The following is a 7,155-nucleotide window of genomic DNA, read 5'->3' on the forward strand; positions in this document are numbered from 1 at the left end:
CTTTGCCAATGATATAACATTTTGAGCGAGCTTGGGGGTCTGGTAAAAGTTGGGTTGGAAGATAAATGCTCAACCATCTCACCTAGATACTCTGGATCATTTACAGACAAGAAAATATATAAAGCAAATATATTATGAAAATACAAAAATATACTGTGTAAAGAATCGATGATAAAAAGAACAATTAAATTATTTTATTTTGGCTACTAAATGATTGACAAGTCAATGAGGGTAAGGAATAACAGCGATTTAAATACATATATGATGATATGACTTTGTAAAGCTTTATGTACAAGCCTAATACAACTTTTTAAACAGTAATGATATGTGTGAATTTTTGTGACATTTTCACAACACAGGTTTTAGAATATGTATTGAAATAAATACCTACCTACAGATGTGGCTTTGTCCTGATTTAAATGAGACTAAACTGAAATGATGCAATTTTGTTAGTGTGCTAAAATGAATATACATTTGAGCCCTTGTGGCTCAGCTGGTAGAGCATGGCACTTGGTTTTGGGTTAAATTCCCATGGTGGACAAATACAAAAAATGTATGCACTCACTTACTGTAAATCGCTCTGGAAAAGGGTCTGCTAAATGACTGAAATGTATACATACAGTGCTTTTGGAAAGTATTCAGACCCCTTGACTTTTTCCACATTTTGTTACGTTACGTTACAGTATACCCCATACTGACAAACTCAAAAGTAAATATATAGTACCAGTCAAAAGTTTGGACACTCCTACTCATGCAAGGGCTTTCTATATTTTTACTATTTTCTACATCGTAGTAACCAAAATGTTTTAAACAAATCAAAATATATTTTAGATTCTTCAAAGTAGTCACCCTTTGCCTTGATGACAGCTTTGCACACTCTTGGCATTCTCTCAACTAGCTTAATGAGGAATGCTTTTCCAACAGTATTGAAGGAGTTCCCACATATGCTGAGCACTAGTTGGCTGCTTTTTCTTCACTCTGCAGTCCAACTCATCCCAAACCACCTCAATTGATTGGGTTGAGGTCGGCTGATTGTGGAGGCCAGGTCATCTGATGCAGCACTCCATCACTCTCCTTCTTGGTCAAAAAGCCCTTACACAGCCTGGAGGTGTGTTTGTCATTGTCCTGTTGAAAAACAAATGATAGTCCCAATAAGCTCAAACCAGATGGGATGGCGTATTGCTGCAGAATGCTGTGGTAGCCAGGCTGGTTAAGTGTGCCTGGAATTCTAAATAAATCCCTGACAGTGTCACCAGCAAAGCACCCCGACACCATCACATCTCCTCCATGCTTCATGGTGGGAACCACACATGAGATTGTCAGTTCACCTACTCTGAATCTCACAAAGACAGATTTCCACAGGTCTAATGTCTATTGCTTGTGTTTCTTGGCCCCAGCAAGTCTGTTCTTCTTATTGGTGTCCTTTAGTAGTACTTTCTTTGCAGCACTTCGACCATGAAGGCCTGATTCACGCAGTCTCCTCTGAACAGTTGATGTTGAGATGTGTCTGTTGAATTTATTTGGGCTGCAATCTGAGGTGCAGTTAACTCTAATAAACGTATCCTGTGCAGCAGAGGTAACTCTGGGTCTTCCTTTCCTGTGGCGGTTCTCATGAGAGCCAGCTTCATCATAGCGCTTGATGGTTTTTGCGACTGCACTTGAAGAAAGGTTCAAAGTTCTTGACATTTTCCGGATTGACTGACCTTCATGTCTTAAAGTAATGATGGACTGTCGTTTATCTTCGCTTATTTGAGCTGTTCTTGCCATATGTAATATGAACTTGGTCTTTTACCAAATAGGGCTATCTTCTGTATATCATCCCTACATTGTCAAAACACAACTGACTGGCTCAAATGCATTAAAAAGGAAAGAAATTCCACAAAATAACTTTTAACAAGGGACACCTGTTAATTGAAATGCATTCCAGGTGACTACCTCATGAAGCTGGTTGAGAGAATGCCAAGAGTGTGCAAAGCTGTCATCAAGGCAAAGGGTGGTTAGTTTGAAGAATCTCAAATATAGAATGTATTTTGATTTGTTTAAAATATTTTGGTTACTACACAATTCCGTATGTGTTATTTCAGAGTGTTGATGTCTTCACTATTATTCTACAATGTACAATATAGTTAAAATAAAGAAAAACCCTTGAATGAGTAGGTGTGTCCAAACTTTTGACTGGTACTGTACATTTCCTAACCCAAACATGAGGCATCTTTTTCTCGTCAAAGTTGAATTTAAGAGGTCAAACTGATCTGTGCATTTGTGTCCCTGCGTGTGATGATCCCTCCATTAAGGAGAAAGGGAGAGTTCTACATGTAGAACACTGTGGTGTGTACATAGAAAATGCAGATCAGTTCACCCACTTCCACCTCAAGATTCTCTATCCATCTTTCTGAAGGGAGTTAACCTACAGGGATGAGGGTTTTCATGGTTTCCTGTACACTGTGACTTGCAGATCTATTGGGCTAGGACAGCAGCACACCTCACGCTCCGTTTAGATCTGATGCCATGTGATACTGCATTAACAGGTGACTTGATACTACATTAACAGGTTAATTGATACAACATTAACAGGTTAATTGATACTGCATTAACAGGTTAATTGATACTGCATTAACAGGTTAATTGATACTGCATTAACAGGTTAATTGATACTGCATTAACAGGTGACTTGATACAACATTAACAGGTGACTTGATACAACATTAACAGGTTAATTGATACTGCATTAACAGGTGACTTGATACTACATTAACAGGTGACTTTGATACTACATTAACAGGTTAATTGATCTGCATTAACAGGTGACTTGAATACTACATTAACAGGTGACTTGATACTACATTAACAGGTGACTTGATACTACATTAACAGGTTAATTGATACTGCATTAACAGTGTTGACTTGGATGACTTACAACTTAACAGGTGACTTGATACTACATTAACAGGTACTACTGGATTACATACAGTTAACATGGTGATTGATACTACATTAACAGGTTATTGATACTAATTAACAGGTTTATTGATATGCATTAAAGGTGACTTGATACTACATTAACAGTGAATTGATACTGCATTAACAGTGACTTTGATACTACATTAAACCGGTTATCGATACTGCATTAACAGTGACTTGATACTACATTAACAGGCTTAATCGATACTGGCATTTAACAGGTGACTTGATACTACATTAACAGGTGACTTGATACTGCATTAACAGGTGAATTGATACTACATTAACAGGTTTAACACACAACACAAGGACTCTAAAACAAAGACCAGAGAAGACCCATCGGTCAATCGGTCAGACAACATCCTGACTGATTCAGAGGGGTTGGGTTAAATGTGGAAGACCCATTTCAGTTGAATGGATTCAGTTGTACGACTGACTAGGTATCCCCCTTTCCCCTTCTAATGTTGACCCTTCTGTACGGTTTGAAGTCCTATAGAAAATGTATTAAATCCAAAACAAGATAGCAATGTATCCAGAATAAACTAAAAATGATCAGAAATGTAAATAACCTTGTGTCAGAAGAAACTGTCGGCTCCATGTCAGTCTTAAGCTACAGTTTTATAGTCTCTCTCTCTCTCTCTCTCTCTCTCTCACACACACACACAACAGGAAATAGTCCTGAGATATGTCAATCTAACACATTTATTTGAGGTGTTTATAGAAGATGCAGATTTTTACTTCAGAATGGAACTAATCCCTAAACTGAAAGGGGAAATCACATGGGCCCATACAATATGGAAAGGTTAGAAGAATATTATCCAGTGATTTGTATACAGTACATGTCCCCAGATATAATTTTAATGTGAGTTTAAGGTCATTCAAGTCATATGTAATAGGAATAGTAATTGTATCTGTTTCCTTTTCAGTTGATTACACAACGAGTACCACTTGCTATTTACAAAGTAAGTCCTGTAAACATTAGAATATCCTAAACTAAATCAGCTTAGTTTTTGTTATTGTTCTTATTTTGCATCCAAACTTATTAAACATAATATACGGTATATTCAGATGTATTTAATCGTATTTAAAAGTTGTGCTTGTGCCTTTCACCATCTTTAACTTAGGCCAGAACTCTGTGGACCACCACCAGGCAGCCCTGATCCAGAGTGAGCCAGGTGAAGCCCATCTGGATGAGCTCCTGGCCAAAAGAGTCTTCACTGACGAGGGCTACAGTGAAGTCCTGGCCAAAAACACCAGATACGATCAGATGAGGGAACTCTGCATAGGACCTCTGGAAGCAAGGGGCATCAAAGATATTCTCTTTAAGATCCTGGAGAAGTATCTGCTAAATCAGAGACCTGAAGAGTGAGGAGCTGGGATGGAGAATGGGGGGGATTTGAAGATTATTTTAGGGGAAAGGGCATGATGGCATTTAGGCTTTGTTTTATTTCTGTGTTTAAAAGAAAAACACAAACATAACAGGAGCATAGAATTGTTATTTTATCATCCCTTCTTTTACTTCTACATGTAAATGTTAGTAGCCAGCAGCACAGTAACCCAACATTTTAGCTTGGAATTTTGTCAATGATATACAGGAGTTGGCTTGGAATTTCCAGCAAGGAAGTCCTCTGAAAAGATAAATGCTCAACCATGTCACCTAGATGCCCTGGATTTACAGACAACAACATATACAATATAAATATTTTAAAAAACAAATACACTCCCCTCAGTATGTATTTGGACAGTGAAGAAAAATGACAAGCCAAATGCTACAATGCCTGTCGACAGTTTTGTTTCACAGTAGATTTGTTTAAGCCCACCAAGAAACACCTGATTTATCACACAGCATTAATTAATAAGCTGGGTAGAAAATGAATCTGTTTAAGTCATAAGTAAAGGCCTTTCAAAAAGAGGCTGGCATGATTGACTGTGACAGCCCCCACACTGGAGAGCAGCTCTCCTTTGATCCCCTACCTAGGAAAATCACCTGTTGTTTGGGTATCGTTATGTATATATGCCCTCCTATTGTTGAATTGTTTAGATAAAAAAACATTGTTTCAAACAACCCTGCAGAGACATACACACACACACACACACACACACACACACACACACACACACACACACACACACACACACACACACACACACTCCAGGGTAGATCAAATGCCTACACATGCTTTAACATATACAGATGCACTATCTTGTTAAATAAACACCAACTAAAGCGTGACAGCTTCAAAAGAATAGACGCACTATATGCATAAATTAACACTCTAAGGTGTGAGAACAGGAACAGGATGGCCATATATGGGCATAACCACGTGATAACTTCCCGCCAGGATGTCCTGACCGGATGCCCAAATATGGGCATGCACATGTCATCCGGACATAGGGTCATAAATCAAACGTTTGACGTGTGTCGTCTACTTTATAACATGGGTGGTGGAGCACATAATAATGTCATTTATTTGGAACCGTTTTCCTGTATGTAGGTGGCAGAAATATTCACACTTCATCATATTGTTGCACTGTGCGCCACCTCTGCATTTATAGCTACCATTTGGAAGAGGGCGTAAAAGAGCCTGGCTGATTTTCATTTGTGGCCAGCAGTTGGCATGAATCAATTTATCGCGTGGAGGGGCTCCTCCAAATAGGATCGGAACTCCATTATGGCGTCTGCTGAGGGATTCCTTCGTGCTGCATCCCCAGTTGCTCTCTCGTCAAACAGCATCCAAACAGCAGACGTTTGTGGCACTACTGCTGGTGCTTCTGCTCCATCTGATCCCTCTTCTTCCTGTTGCCCTGTTGCCTGAGCCAGCTGACTGCTGGGGCTGTCCCTCCCTGCTGCTGAGGTTATTCTTTGAAGAGCCTCATCAATCGCTCTGGCATCACTGAAGGCTAACTTCTTACACCTGGGGTCAAGTGCAGCAGTTTCTGATAGCACGTGATTATATTCCATTCAGTGGAACTTTCTGTCCATTGACGAACATAGGGTGTCCATCAACTCTGTCACATGTCCTGTGGTTACATTTGCTTCTCTCTGGCGGCTGGCTGTGATTCGCTGCAGACCCTTACACAGGAGTATCATTTGTGAGGCTGTCACATAGCTGAAAAGAGTAACTTATTAATTCAGGTTCATGTTTTGTCTACTGATACCACATCTACTGCTCATATACATATATAATACTGGATTAAATAATGATGTAGTAATAACTGCTTACTGTACCTCTCTCCACTGATCTCCACAGTGACCTGCTCAAAGGGTTCCAAGACTCTGTACACCTCCTCCACCACCTCCCATTCCTCTTGGGTCAGAGCATCAACAGGTGCATTGACAATGGTCAGGGTAGAGATGGTGGCATCCTTTGACTCAAGAAACCGTTTCAACATATAAAATGTTGAATTCCACCTTGTTGTGCAGTCTTGTTTAGACCTCAGCTCAGGCATCCCCATCTGGCGTTGTGTAGACTTTAGTTTTTCAGCACCTACTGTGCTCCTGTGGAAGTATTCCACAGCTGATTTCACTTTGTCCACAGTGGGCTTCGTCACCTTCAGAGCATCTCTTACAATCAGGTTGATTGTGTGGGCAAGACATGGATGATGGGTCCGTTTTAACATTTTCATGGCTTTGGTTATGTTAGCTGCATTGTCGCTAACACAACAGACCACTTTTCCATCTACTTGCCATTCTCTGGCCACTCTCAACAGTTCCTCTGACAAGTTCTCTGAGGTGTGTCTGTCGCTGAACTCAAAGCAGTCCAGAAGACAGCTAGACATTGAAAAGTCTTTGATGAAGTGACATGTAACCAACATGTAAGAAGTGGTTACTCTTGATGTCCAGCAGTCAGAGGTAAGGCAAACTGCAGTAGCTTTTTGGACTCTTTCCCGCACTATAGCCTGTGAGCTCTCATACAGTTGTGGAATAAGCGATTTTAAAAGGGTTTTCCTGCTTGGAATTGTGTACATTGGATTTAGACTATTGCTATAATTTCTAAAACCTCTGTCCTCCACGATCAAAAATGGCTGGAAATTGGTGGAAATCATTTTAGCCAATGCAATTTCAATTTGGCCTTGTTTTGCTACAGACATAGACTTTGGCATAAACTGGTCCATAGAAGACTGCGTTGCTGTGGGTGGCAGAGTAGGCCTACTTGACTGAGTGGATACATCTCCACGTGTGGAGGTGCTGGC

Source organism: Salvelinus sp. IW2-2015, linkage group LG37 (genome assembly GCF_002910315.2).
Source record: "Salvelinus sp. IW2-2015 linkage group LG37, ASM291031v2, whole genome shotgun sequence".
Taxonomy (NCBI): domain Eukaryota; kingdom Metazoa; phylum Chordata; class Actinopteri; order Salmoniformes; family Salmonidae; genus Salvelinus; species Salvelinus sp. IW2-2015.